At 40.3% G+C, this 12,381-nt stretch overlaps 1 protein-coding gene across 4 annotated transcripts in view; it reads right to left on the reverse strand.

Annotated features, from left to right (window-relative positions):
- Nucleotides 1–12,381, reverse strand: part of WDFY2 (WD repeat and FYVE domain containing 2) — a 178,617-nt gene that overhangs the window by 90,191 nt on the left and 76,045 nt on the right. The gene's annotated exons all lie outside the window — the stretch shown is intronic.

Raw genomic sequence — 12,381 nt, forward strand, 5'->3', positions numbered from 1 at the left:
GCTACCACCACGCCTGGGTTAAGGGAGCAGGCTTGGAAACCCCAAATTGCCAGGTCAGTTGCCAGTTCCCAGCCTCTTTCTCTATGCTTACTGGTAAGAATGGGGGCCTTTTGACAACTTTATTTCATATCGAAATGGTGTTCTACAAAGCTCAACATAACTTATACGCATTTTTCTTTTCTTTTCTTTATTTATTTTGGCTATACCACATGGCATATAGGATCTTAGTACTCCAATCAGGGACCAAACCCGCTTCCCCTCCACTGGAAGCTAAGAGTCTTAACCACTGGACTGCCATAGAAGTCCTCAACATAATTTTTCACAGTAGCCCTACAGGTCATGAATTACCCATCATTAAAATCGTAATCAACATCAAATATTTTTATTCACATTTTTAAGTTATGATTAGATGTCTTAACCAAGGTCACACAGGGTAAAAAAAAAAGCTGAAGGAGGTTCAAAGACAGATTTCAAACACACAGTCCTATTTTCAAACACCTTTAAACTATTAAAAAAAAAACCACACTTCAAGTTCTACTAACAGAACCACTTCATAAACACTTGGTAACATCTTTTTGATTCTCTATACAAGGGCTATGACCAACAACAACAAAATCCTCTGAACTGCAAAAACTACTTACTTTTTCTAATTTTAAGACATGATATATTTAATAAATAGAAACATATACCCCCCCACCAAACTTTCACCAATATAGCAGAATATCTTCTTTTGCTTTAGCCACAAATTTAAACTAGATTCCCAAAAGAACACTGCTGGGAAAAAAGCAATCAAACAATATTTAATGTACTGCCTTAAGAAAGCCAGTCTTACTCATCTTTGGCCTATAAACTCTGTTGGCAAAATCTCTACACACATGCTAAGATGCCAGGTCTCATAATTCCATAACATGTGTGCAGGATTAAAATTTAATGATTCCATGGAAAACTATCATGTTAGCTGAAAAAAGCAAAAGAAAAAATTATACTGATTATAGTACTACATAAAGGACACATACGTAAAAATACACATGGAAAAACTCAACACAGTTCTTATGTTTGAGAGACATGAGTATTTCTATAACATGGTCTTTACTTATTATTTTGCTCTTCTTGTTAAAAATTTTAAATATCTAACAATTTATTATAAGTATGCATATATGAAGCAAAATTGGACTGCAGTCCAAGTGGCTACACATAATCAAGAAAAATCTCATCACTCAGCTGCCTCCCTGACCATGTAAAAGTATTTCCTATGTGATTTACTTGAAAGTTCCTATCCGGTTATATAATAATTAGAAAACCCACTGATCTCTTGAATGTGATTTAAAGGACTTTTTTTCCCACAATACTGCGCAAGCTACCCTTAAATCAACACTGCTATTTCGTTATTCCTTATTTTACCCCCATTAACTAATTTTTTTGTCATTCTTCAACAAAAATTTAGAATGCTTACTATGTTCAAGACATTTGATGCAATGATATATAAGATATTATAGCTGTCATCAAGGAAGTGCTGGATTACGACACCAACTATATATAGGAGCCATAATATAAAACTTGTCCCCAAGGTCACCTCCTTGGTTCACATCACTTTATACTGATAGTAAGAAATGCCTTCAGAATGCAAAAGGGAAAAAACCTTTCCTAAGTAAGTAAAAGAAGCTTTAACAGATGTTCTGTGGTTGCAGAACCCATATGATAGAACTCATGTTGGGGGGATTGACAGAGACTGAGATATTACCTCCCAGGTGCCCCCAAAAGTGTAAACATTCTTTCAGAGAGGCATTATGGTAAAACACACAAAAAAAAAACCCTACCAAAAACCTTGTGTGTGTGTGTGTGAAGACTTTCAGTACGTAAGTCTTATGATGCTTTTCAAACCACTTCCTGATTATAACATTCCCACAGGAAGAGGCCCTGGGTTGGTTACCCACAGGCGATGCAGGGCCAAAGAGGAAAGAAGTGGATTGAAGGAAATATTGGGACTTCCCTGGTGGTCCAGTGATTCAGAATCTGACTTCCAATGTAGGGTCCATTCCGGATTGAAAAACTAGGATCCTACATGCCAAAGGGCAACTAAGCCCATCCCCCACAACAAGAGAAGCCCCGAAGAGGCAATAAAGACCCAGAGCAACCAAAATTAAAAAAAATAAATATAAACCACCTTACTTAAAAAACAAAAAGAAATATCGATGCCCACATTTGTTGTTATAGTAAGTGTCTTTCCATTTCGGGGTTGAGGGAGTAGATAAATTGACACAGAGATCCTTCTAACTTCAACTCACCAGAAATTAATTGAAAAAGCAACCCCTGAAAGACTAGTGCTATGGTCCATATACAATAAGCCCCTATTCATCCATGCAAAAAAATATCAAAGGGCAAAACTATCTGAGGAAGCATAATAAGACACAGTAAAGTCATAATTATGATCACATGGTCGAGGGAATCCTGCAGAAGGAAGAATAAGGGAACAAACAAAATATGATTTAGACACAATATTTGTAGCCAGGTTGCAAAAACATGATATTTCACAAAGAAGAATTCAGCTATAACAACTAATAATTCTCCAGTCAATGAAGAAATAACTGGGTCTTTCTGATGGCTGAAAGTTCAGGTCAGAGATGAACTTGGTTGAGAGACTGTTCTATTCGCCCGCCTTAACCATGCATTCTCCAATTGTCAAGCAAAGTGGCTGGCTGAAATACATTTTATCTAGAAATAAGGGAAGGAGCTTCCATCACCAGTGGTAAAGAATCCACCTGCTAACACAAGAGACGCAAGTTCGATCCCTGAACCAGGAAGGTCCCACGTGCCAATGTCAACTAAGCCCGTGTGCCACGACTATGGAGCCTGTGCCCCAGAGCCCAGGAGCTGCAACTAGTGAGCCTACACGCCACAGCTCCTGAAGCCGGTGTGACCTACAGCCTGTGCCCTGCAACAAGAGAACCCCACTGCAATGGGAAGTCTGAGTACCACAACCGGAGATAGCCCCCACTCACCAAAACCGGAGAAGAGCCTGAGCAGCAGTGAAGACCCAGCACAGCCACAAATAAATAAATAAATAAATAAAACTAGTAACTTTTTTTTTTTTAATGAAGAAACAAGAGAAGTCTCATTTTCCAAGTTGTCTGATCAAGACTGGCCATCTCCCTGCTCAGTCTTGGACTGACAACACTCAAAGAAGGATATTTGGCAAAATTTTAGGAAGCAAGACCATGAAAAGTACAAATATGATAGGAAAGAAATTTGTAGAGGTCTGTGGGTAATGGGAAATAATACTCTCTCATATTAGTGTCAGGACTTTAGACCTTGGTGGACTGTCAAAATCTTATCTTTAAACACTTCTGTAATACTGTTTTTTTAAAATGAAATCTGGTAGTTTAAGGCAGGGGTTCAACTTAAAGTTTAGGGAGAATGAAAGAGAACCCCTAGTCTGGGTAATCATATTAATGACCATATAATTTGAAGGGGGAAAAGCTCAGGATATGATCCTGTATGGTGCTAGTGGTAAAGAATCTGCCTACCAATGCGGAAGATGCAAAAGATGCAGGTTCGATCCCTGGGTTGGGAAGATCCCCTGGAGAAGGAAATGGCAACCCACTCCAGCATTCTTCCCTGGAAAATCCCATGAACAGAGATTTTCCATGGGTAAAATACTGATAGCCTGGTAGGCTACAGTCCCATGGAGGTCACAAAGAGTTGGACATGACTGAACAGCTGACCACACATCAGCCCTAAGCAAAGGGAACACAAGAACCCAATGTCAACTTCAAGGGAGCAAAAATTAAATGGATTAGAGAGAAACTGGCTAATTGGATTTCTAACATCTTTATCCCATGGATGATCTGAGAAGAAATATTGCTCTTGCTTTCTAAAAAAATGTAAGTTGAGAGGAGGCATGCTCAAAATACTTCTATTTGGGGGAAAGTTTACCCATTTCTATCATTTAAACCTATAATTCTTTCATTTTATGACTAATTTATTTCCTGTCCTTTGCTGATCATTTGAACTTTACTCAAATAAACACAAGTTCCAATGAAGGTTGAACTGTGGGTTTCAATCACTCTGACAGCTTTACTATGCTAAAGGCATTATTTGGCAGGAGACACTAATCTTCTTGGGATGTGCTGGTGGGAACTTTAAATAAGCAACAGTATTCTGTGAATAAAACTTCAGGTATTTAAAGGCATCCTAGTTAAGTTAAATGTCAGGATCCTTTGGCAGAAACCAAAACAATACTGTAAAGCAATTATTCTTCAATTAAAAATAAAGTAAAAAACGAACAAACAAAATGTCAAGATTCTACGATAGGAGGGCCTTGACTAGAGAGGCATACAAAGAGAACCCCACCACCATAAAGCAACGATTTAATTAATTCCCAGACACTACTCCATTCAGCTATGTGTCACAAAATAATATTTATTAGGTTTACAGTATTCGGCCCAAGTTTTACTTTACTAAGAACACTTATATTTAGGACTTCAATTGCCTAGCCTGAAAAAGCATTTTTCATTTAAATCAAATATTTTATGAACTCAACTAAAATTAACCCTTGGTTTTGTTTTAATTTAGTCTAAGTAACATCAGCAAAATGACAGTGAATGGGCAGTTTCCCTTTTTCTCCCAGACAAGTTTTTGATCTGACTCTAGGAAGCTTTACTCTGTCAGATGAAAATCAGAGTATGGTAAATAAATGTTATAATCATTCATATTAATTAATATCTGTTATCTTTAGCTTGGATAATCTGTTCTCCTTCAATTCTGTGAAATATCAAACTTCCTTGGGCACTTTTTCTTCTTAGTAAACAGAAAATCAAAAGATCAAATTACATTATTATTTTGGAAAATGTCAATAATAAAAACAAGTCATTTTCTACACATGGTTCTATAATACAACCTATACCAAAAAGAAACCAACAAAGGAGCAGTATATGTCACAATTAGGAACCAAGAAGTTATGTGAAGTAAGATATGCATTAAACAATAGGATGAGCATTTCTTAATTATACACACATCCCCCACAGCCAACCAACTTCCTCAGCTGAATTAAACATACTGTTTAAAACTCACCCAAGCAAGCACTATCTTATAAAAACAGAAATACCAAATTCATTATTTTAAATAACTTTCAGTCATTCATCTTCCCACGTGAATTTCCCCCAAAACTCCAATAAACCCAGCAGAAAGGGCGGGACAGCGCACAAACCACCGCCACTGTCCCAAGCCTTGGACCTCACCAATGGGAAAATTACAGACTAACTCATTTCCATCCCAAATATAAGTATATCAATATGAACACATTAATCATTTTAATTTTCTAAATCCTCAACTTCAAGCTGCTCTAAGGCTACAATTCCAACAGATGCGACACCAATCCAACTACAGCCTCACAAATCAGCCAATCTTTCCTAAATCCCTCTGGGTTAAGGTGAGTAAAGAGAGTGTATATTGCTAAACACCAACAACTTGAAAATAATTTACAAATATTTACTTGACATATAACCAAAATATTTCTGCAAATCTGAGAAACAGAAAATAGACAGTTTATCTGTTAGGTTCAGAGCAGAGACAATGACAGGACTTGCCCAAAGTGAGTCAGCAAATCGGCAGCAAACATGAAAATCCAAGTCCAGTTTCCCACTCGGGCACAACGCTATCCTACGAGCAATGATGAACACTCCAATATTAAACAGTGCATCGTTATCAGAATTTAATGTAAACAGTATGTTCAAACTGCATCTCTCATTTGTCTTAAGATAACTTACTCCATGCATTCCCTACCTCATTTCACAAAGAATTGAAAATGGCTTTAAAAGCAGATACAAAAAAAAAAACAACAAAAAACAAAGGCTAGAAATAAGCAAAAAGTCTAGACTGAGGAAAATATATCAAATCTGAGAAAGAAAATCAAAAGAAAGATCTGTTGGGAATATAACAGAGCCCATGTTTCACCTTACCTATAAGGACTATGTGAGTTGCTTCTCCTAACCTTTTTCGCCTCACGAATCACACAGAAACTTAGATATGAGCAAAACAGCCTGGAGGAAATGGAACAGACTGCTGGGGCCCCATGACTGGATTGCTCCTGCCCAACTAAACAGATCAGTTTGCGGGGCCCGGAATCCATTTGGATCATCCCAGGATGCTGTAACACAGGATGAGAAGTTGTGCCTTAGAGAAAGCCAAGGGTTTCTGGCTCTCCTACCTGAAAAGTCATTTTCCTTAGTGTTTCTTCAAAAGGGCGCTGAGCATGACGGCAGATGAATGTTCATGGCAGCACAACTTACAATAGCCAGGACATGGAAGCAACCTAAGTGTCCGTCAACCGAGGAATGGATAAAGAAGATGTGGTGCATATATACAATGGAATATTATTCAGCCATAAACAGAACGAAATAATGCCATTTGTAACAACTTGGATGGACCTAGAGATTGTCACACAGTAAAGTAACAGACAGAGAAAGACAAGTATCCTATAATATCACTTATATGTAAAACAAAAAGGGGTACAAATGAACTTATCTACAAAACAGAATAGAAACACAGATGTAGGAAACTTATGGGTACCAGGGGGTGGGGGGGGGTAGTGGGGAGGGATAAATTGGGAGACTGGGATTGACATACACATACCACTATATGTAAAGCAGATAGCTAATAAGGACCTACTGCATAGCACAGGGAACTCTACTCTGTAATGGCCTATATGGGAAAAGAATTTTAAAAAGACTGGATATATGTATTTGTGTAACAGATTCACTTGGGTGTATACCTGAAACTGACACAAAATAATAAACTAGACTCCAGTAAAATTTTGTTTAAAGAGGCAGATAAAACATTTCATGTATACACACAGCAGTATGAGCTGAGAGTCCAATGAATCGTAGGCATTTCTGCAGAAGGATAACACGAAGCAGAAACTCTCAGAGTATAGATGAATAATCGACTGCATATATATCCTTTATACTACACATCACGAATAATAAACAGCCTTTCTCTCAACCAGGCTGATGAAAAAAATAAATAAATAAAACTGGAAAAGCAGGCAGTTCAAAATGAAGATTTTTAGTGAGGACTAGAGTTCCTACACTTTATTGTTTAACTACTATTTATTTGTTTACTTAAATCTTAAAGTTTTAAAAATTTTAGATTTATTTTTATTGAGGTAACATTGGTTTATAACATTACATACATTTCATAACGTTACATAGGGTGGTGTAAGATGTTATGGAAAAATCTAAACAAACTTTTTGGCCACCCCAACATTTCTACCCTTGCTACAGCGTGCTCACCACCAAAAATCTAGTTTCCACCTGGCACCACGCATTTGATCCCCTTTACACATTTTGCCTCCCCTCTGGTAACCACTAATCTGTTCCCACTATATCTATGTATTTATTTTTATTCAGTTTGTTCATTTATTTTATTTGTTGGTGCTTCATATTCCACAGGAGGGAAATCATACGGTCTTTATCTTTCTCTGTCTGACTTACTTCACTGAGTAGAGTTCTTATACTTCAAAAAGTTAGCTGACCAAATGGTCAAGTGGCCACACTGGTAGGAAAACTGAAGGGGCCCAACCACAGCCTCAGCCTGGACAAATGCCATCCCACCACATGGGATTTTCAAGGCAGAGAGCTGAAGATCCTACAAAATGGTCCTTTTATTTATTGGGTGTGCCTTTTATTTGTAGTCACCTTTGAAGAGCCATCTTCTGTTCTGCTTCGGGGACAAATGCATAAACACTTGGGAGCCAAAGTAAGTTCCATCTGACTGTCCAGGCAGTGACAGAATCCACACAAGTTTTCCAATTGCCAATCCTCAACTCAGGCCTGAGACTCTGGCCCTCTTAAACTCCTATTCACTGCACCTTTGGCAGCCAAGTGGCTTTAACTCTTCTCCATGGGGGAAGTGTTGGCAAGAAAGGTCCAGACATGATACCCAACTCTGCAGAGTAAGAAAAATCTCCAATACCTGCCACCCCGGCTCCTGCCTACACTCTCTCCTCTACTCCTTTGTCTGACCCCATGAATAGCAAAGCTAGTTGGTAAAGCAAATCTGAAATAACTCAACCATGAAAATAGGAATGCCTGTGCTTTTCATGCTTGCTTGTTTGTTTTTTTCCCCTCTGTTCACTTCAGTCACTAAGTCGTGTCTGACTCTTTGCAACCCCATGAACTGCAGCACACAAGGCCTCCCTGTTCATCACCAACTCCTGGAGTTTACCCAAACTCATGTCCATTGAGTCGGTGATGCCATCCAGCCATCTCATCCTCTGTCATCCCCTTCTCCTCCTGCCCCCAATCCCTCCCAGCATCAGGGTCTTTTCCAATGAATCAACTCTTCACATGAGGTGGCCCAAGTATTGGAGTTTCAGCTTTAGCATCAGTCCTTCCAATGAACACCCAGGACTGATCTCCTTTACGATGGACTGGCTGGATCTCCTTGCAGTCCAAGGCACTCTCAAGAGTCTTCTCCAACACCACAGTTCAAAAGCATCAATTCTTCGGCGCTCAGCCTTCTTCACAGTCCAACTCTCACATTCATACATGACCACTGGAAAAACCATAGGCTTGACTAGACGGACCTTTGTTGGCAAAGTAATGTCTCTGCTTTTGAATATGCTATCTAGGTTGCTCATAACTTTCCTTCCAAGGGCGTCTTTTAATTTCATGGCTGCAATCACCATCTGCAGTGATTTGAAGCCCCAAAAAATAAAGTCTGACACTGTTTCCACTGTTTCCCCATCTGTCTCCCATGAAGTGATGGGACCAGATGCCATGATCTTCGTTTTCTGAATGTTGAACTTTAAGCCAACTTTTTCACTCTCCTCTTTCACTTTCATCAAGAGGCTTTTTAGTTCTTCTTCACTTTCTGCCATAAGGGTGGTGTCATCTGCATATGTGAGGTTATTGATATTTCTCCTGGAAATCTTGATTCCAGCTTGTGCTTCTTCCAGCCCAGCATTTCTCATGATGTACTCTGCATAGAAGTTAAATAAGCAGGGTGACAATATACAGCCTTGACGTACTCCTTTTCCTATTTGGAACCAGTCTGTTGTTCCATGTCCAGTTCTAACTGTTGCTTCCTGACCTGCATACAGGTTTCTCAAGAGGCAGGTCAGGTGGTCTGGTATTCCCAACTCTTTCAGAATTTTCCACAGTTTATTGTGATCCACACAGTCAAAGGCTTTGGCATAGTCAATAAAGCAGAAATAGATGTTTTTCTGGAACTCTCTTGCTTTTTCGATGATCCAGCGGATGTTGGCAATTTGGTCTCTGTTCCTCTGCCTTTTCCCCTCTGTAGTAAGATGCAAATAGAGTGGTTGAAATGGTATCTATTAGAAGCCTGGAACAAATAATCACATTTACAGCTAAAACTAAAACCTTAACTCTGTACCCTCAGGAAGGTTCCTCCCTGGTATTCAAGGTCAGGCAGGTCCCAGCTGGGAAGGCTATAACTTGATCTTGTCATACATAGTAGGCTACTTTCCAGCTACCAGGTGAGATAATGTCAGGAAGATACTATTTTTGAAAGAATATTTGATAAGGATATACTCTTATTTCTCACTCATCCATAAACATCAGCTTCAGTTCAGTCGCTCAGTCGTGTCTGACTGCGACCCCATGAATCGCAGCACGCCAGGCCTCCCTGTCCACCACCAACTCCCGGAGTTCACTCAGACTCACGTCCATCGAGTCAGTGATGCCATCCAGCCATCTCATCCTCTGTCGTCCCCTTCTCCTCCTGCCCCCAATCCCTCCCAGCATCAGGGTCTTTTCCAATGAGTCAACTCTTCGCATGAGGTGGCCAAACATCAGCTTAGAGGAAACTAAAAAACAAGTCATCAGTCACCCCAAATTCTCTATAGATAGCAGGGTTTAAAATAGACCTTCCAGACTTCCCTGATGGTCCAGTGGTTAAGAGTCTGCCTGCCAATGCAGGGGACATAGGATTCGATTCCTGGTCCAGGAAGATCCCACATGCCATGGAGCAACTAAGCCCATGTACCACAAGAGCACACCGTCAAGAGCCCGGGAACTGCAGCTACTGAGCCCTCACACCACAAGTACTGAAGTCCACGCACCTAGAGCCCGGGCTCCGTAACAAGAGAAGCCGTCGCAATGAGAAGCCTGTGCACTGCAACCACAGAAAGTCCGTGAGCCTCGACGAAGAGCCTGTGCATCGCAACAAAGACCCAGCATAGCCAAAAATAAAAATAAATAAATTCTAAAAAGATAAAATGGAACTTTCTCAGGGACCTCTTGTGACCATGTGCCCATTACACCTACTTCTGTTAAAACTCACCAGGCACCGTGGTACTCATTTTAGGTCTGGCTTCCCCACCTGACTGTACATACCATGAAGATAGGAATCATCTACCATATTAAACACTCTATCCTGGAGCTTCCCTGGTGGTCCAGTGGTTAAGATTCCATGCTCTCAATGTAGGAGACACGGGTTCAAACCCTGGTTGGGGAACTAAGATCCCACATGCCAAGAAGCATGGCCAAAACAAAATATAAATAAATAAATAAACACCTTATTCTTAGCACACTGCACAGTGTTTGGCATGGAAGAAACATTTTAAAATTGTTGAATGCACTGTCCAAAGAAATTAAACAAGATAATTCTTTCTGCTTTTCATCTTTACTTGCCCTCACTTTTCCCATACTGTTTTCAGCTCAATACCTCAGAGGCACCAATAGGGACCTATTGGACTGAGTGGCTCAGTATTTTCTCTTTAAAGATCACAGAGATGCAGGAGAAAGTGAAAAGACAGGAACTGGGAGGTATACACTCAGGGTGAGGCTGAGTCAAGATACTTGCAGCGGCAAGCAGCAGGAACCCACCGCATGGACTTCAGTGCAAACAGGCATATGGCAGTAAGAGAGAGGGACCTCTTGAACTCAAGGCAGAATCAGAGTCAAGCTTGGGAGTTCAGAGCATGAAGAAAACCTGAAGACATCACTTGCTCAGGCTTCTCTCCCTCTGGAGCCAAGTGATTCACACTTCCTTCATGCACACAAATGCCACAAAGCTGTTGGATTTCTGTGTTCCCTGCTCAAGGGACCAGCCTAGGTGGACACTAGCACTTCCTACTCTAAACTCTAAATTCCTGGGAAAACTGGACTGGCTCAGGGGCAAACAGCCTTAACCAGGCAAATCTAGTTTCTCCTAGATCCCTCCTGGAGAGGAAGCAAGTCATAACCTATCAGGCTCCTCTGTCCATGGGACTGTCCAGGCAAGAAAACTGGAGTGAGTTGTCACTCCCTTCTCCGGGGGATCTTCCCGAACCAGGAATTGAACCCAAGTCTCCTGCCCTGGCAGGCGGATACTTTACTACTGCGCCTCCAAGGAAGCCCAGGGAAGCAGGAGCGTCTCAGAAAAGACAGGATATGAGGATGTCTCCAAAGCAGTGGTTAGCTTTTTGATTACGATGTGTCTGCTCCTCATCTTTCTCTCACCTGCCACTCTCTGAAGTTCATGCAGTCGTATCACACTCTGTCTTTCAGGCTCACTCCTTGCCCTCAAACTTGGCCCTCAGTATTCTTTCTTGCTCATCTAATGTCTTCTCCTCCCTTCCCTGCAATCAACTCCAAATGTTTCTCAATGCTATAAAATGTTACTATCCTACTCAGAATGTGACAAACACCAAATTAAAAGGGCTTTTTTTTCTTTTCAGTGTTTGATATTTCAGGTTCTTTGACTTTATTTTTTTCCAACTTTATTAAGGTATAATTTTCAAATAAAATTATAAGGTATTTGAAGCTTACAAAGTGATGAGTTGATATATGTTGTGAAAGGATTCCTGCCATCAAATTAACACATTTTTAATTCACCTCACATATTTCTTTCTTTTTTTTTTTGGTAAGGACATTTAAGTTGTACTCTCTCAGCAAATTTCAATCTTACAATACATATTATCAACTGTAGGTCACCATGTTACACGCTAGATCCCCAGATTCCATACATCCTATAACTGAACTTACATTTGCCACCTCTCTGCCCCTAGCAACCACTTTTCTACTCTCCGTTTCTATGAGTTCAACTTTTTTTAAAGGTATTTTAATGGACAAAGTAAGCAAATAAATCATATATTGCACATACAAGGTATTATCTCTGTTTTCTTCTGGATTTGGAATACTACTTTTCTTGTACGACTATAAACACACAATATGGTCATATCTGCCTTGTTCAGTTCAGTCGCTCAGTGGTGTCCGACTCTTTGCGACCCCATCAATCGCAGCACGCCAGGCCTCCCTATCCATCGCCAACTCCAGGAGTTCACCCAGACTCACGTCCATCGAGTCAGTGATTCCATCCAGCCATCTCATCCTCTGTTGTCCCCTTCTCCTCCTGCCCCCAATCCCTCCCAGCATC

Source organism: Bubalus bubalis, chromosome 13 (assembly GCF_019923935.1).
Source record: "Bubalus bubalis isolate 160015118507 breed Murrah chromosome 13, NDDB_SH_1, whole genome shotgun sequence".
Taxonomy (NCBI): domain Eukaryota; kingdom Metazoa; phylum Chordata; class Mammalia; order Artiodactyla; family Bovidae; genus Bubalus; species Bubalus bubalis.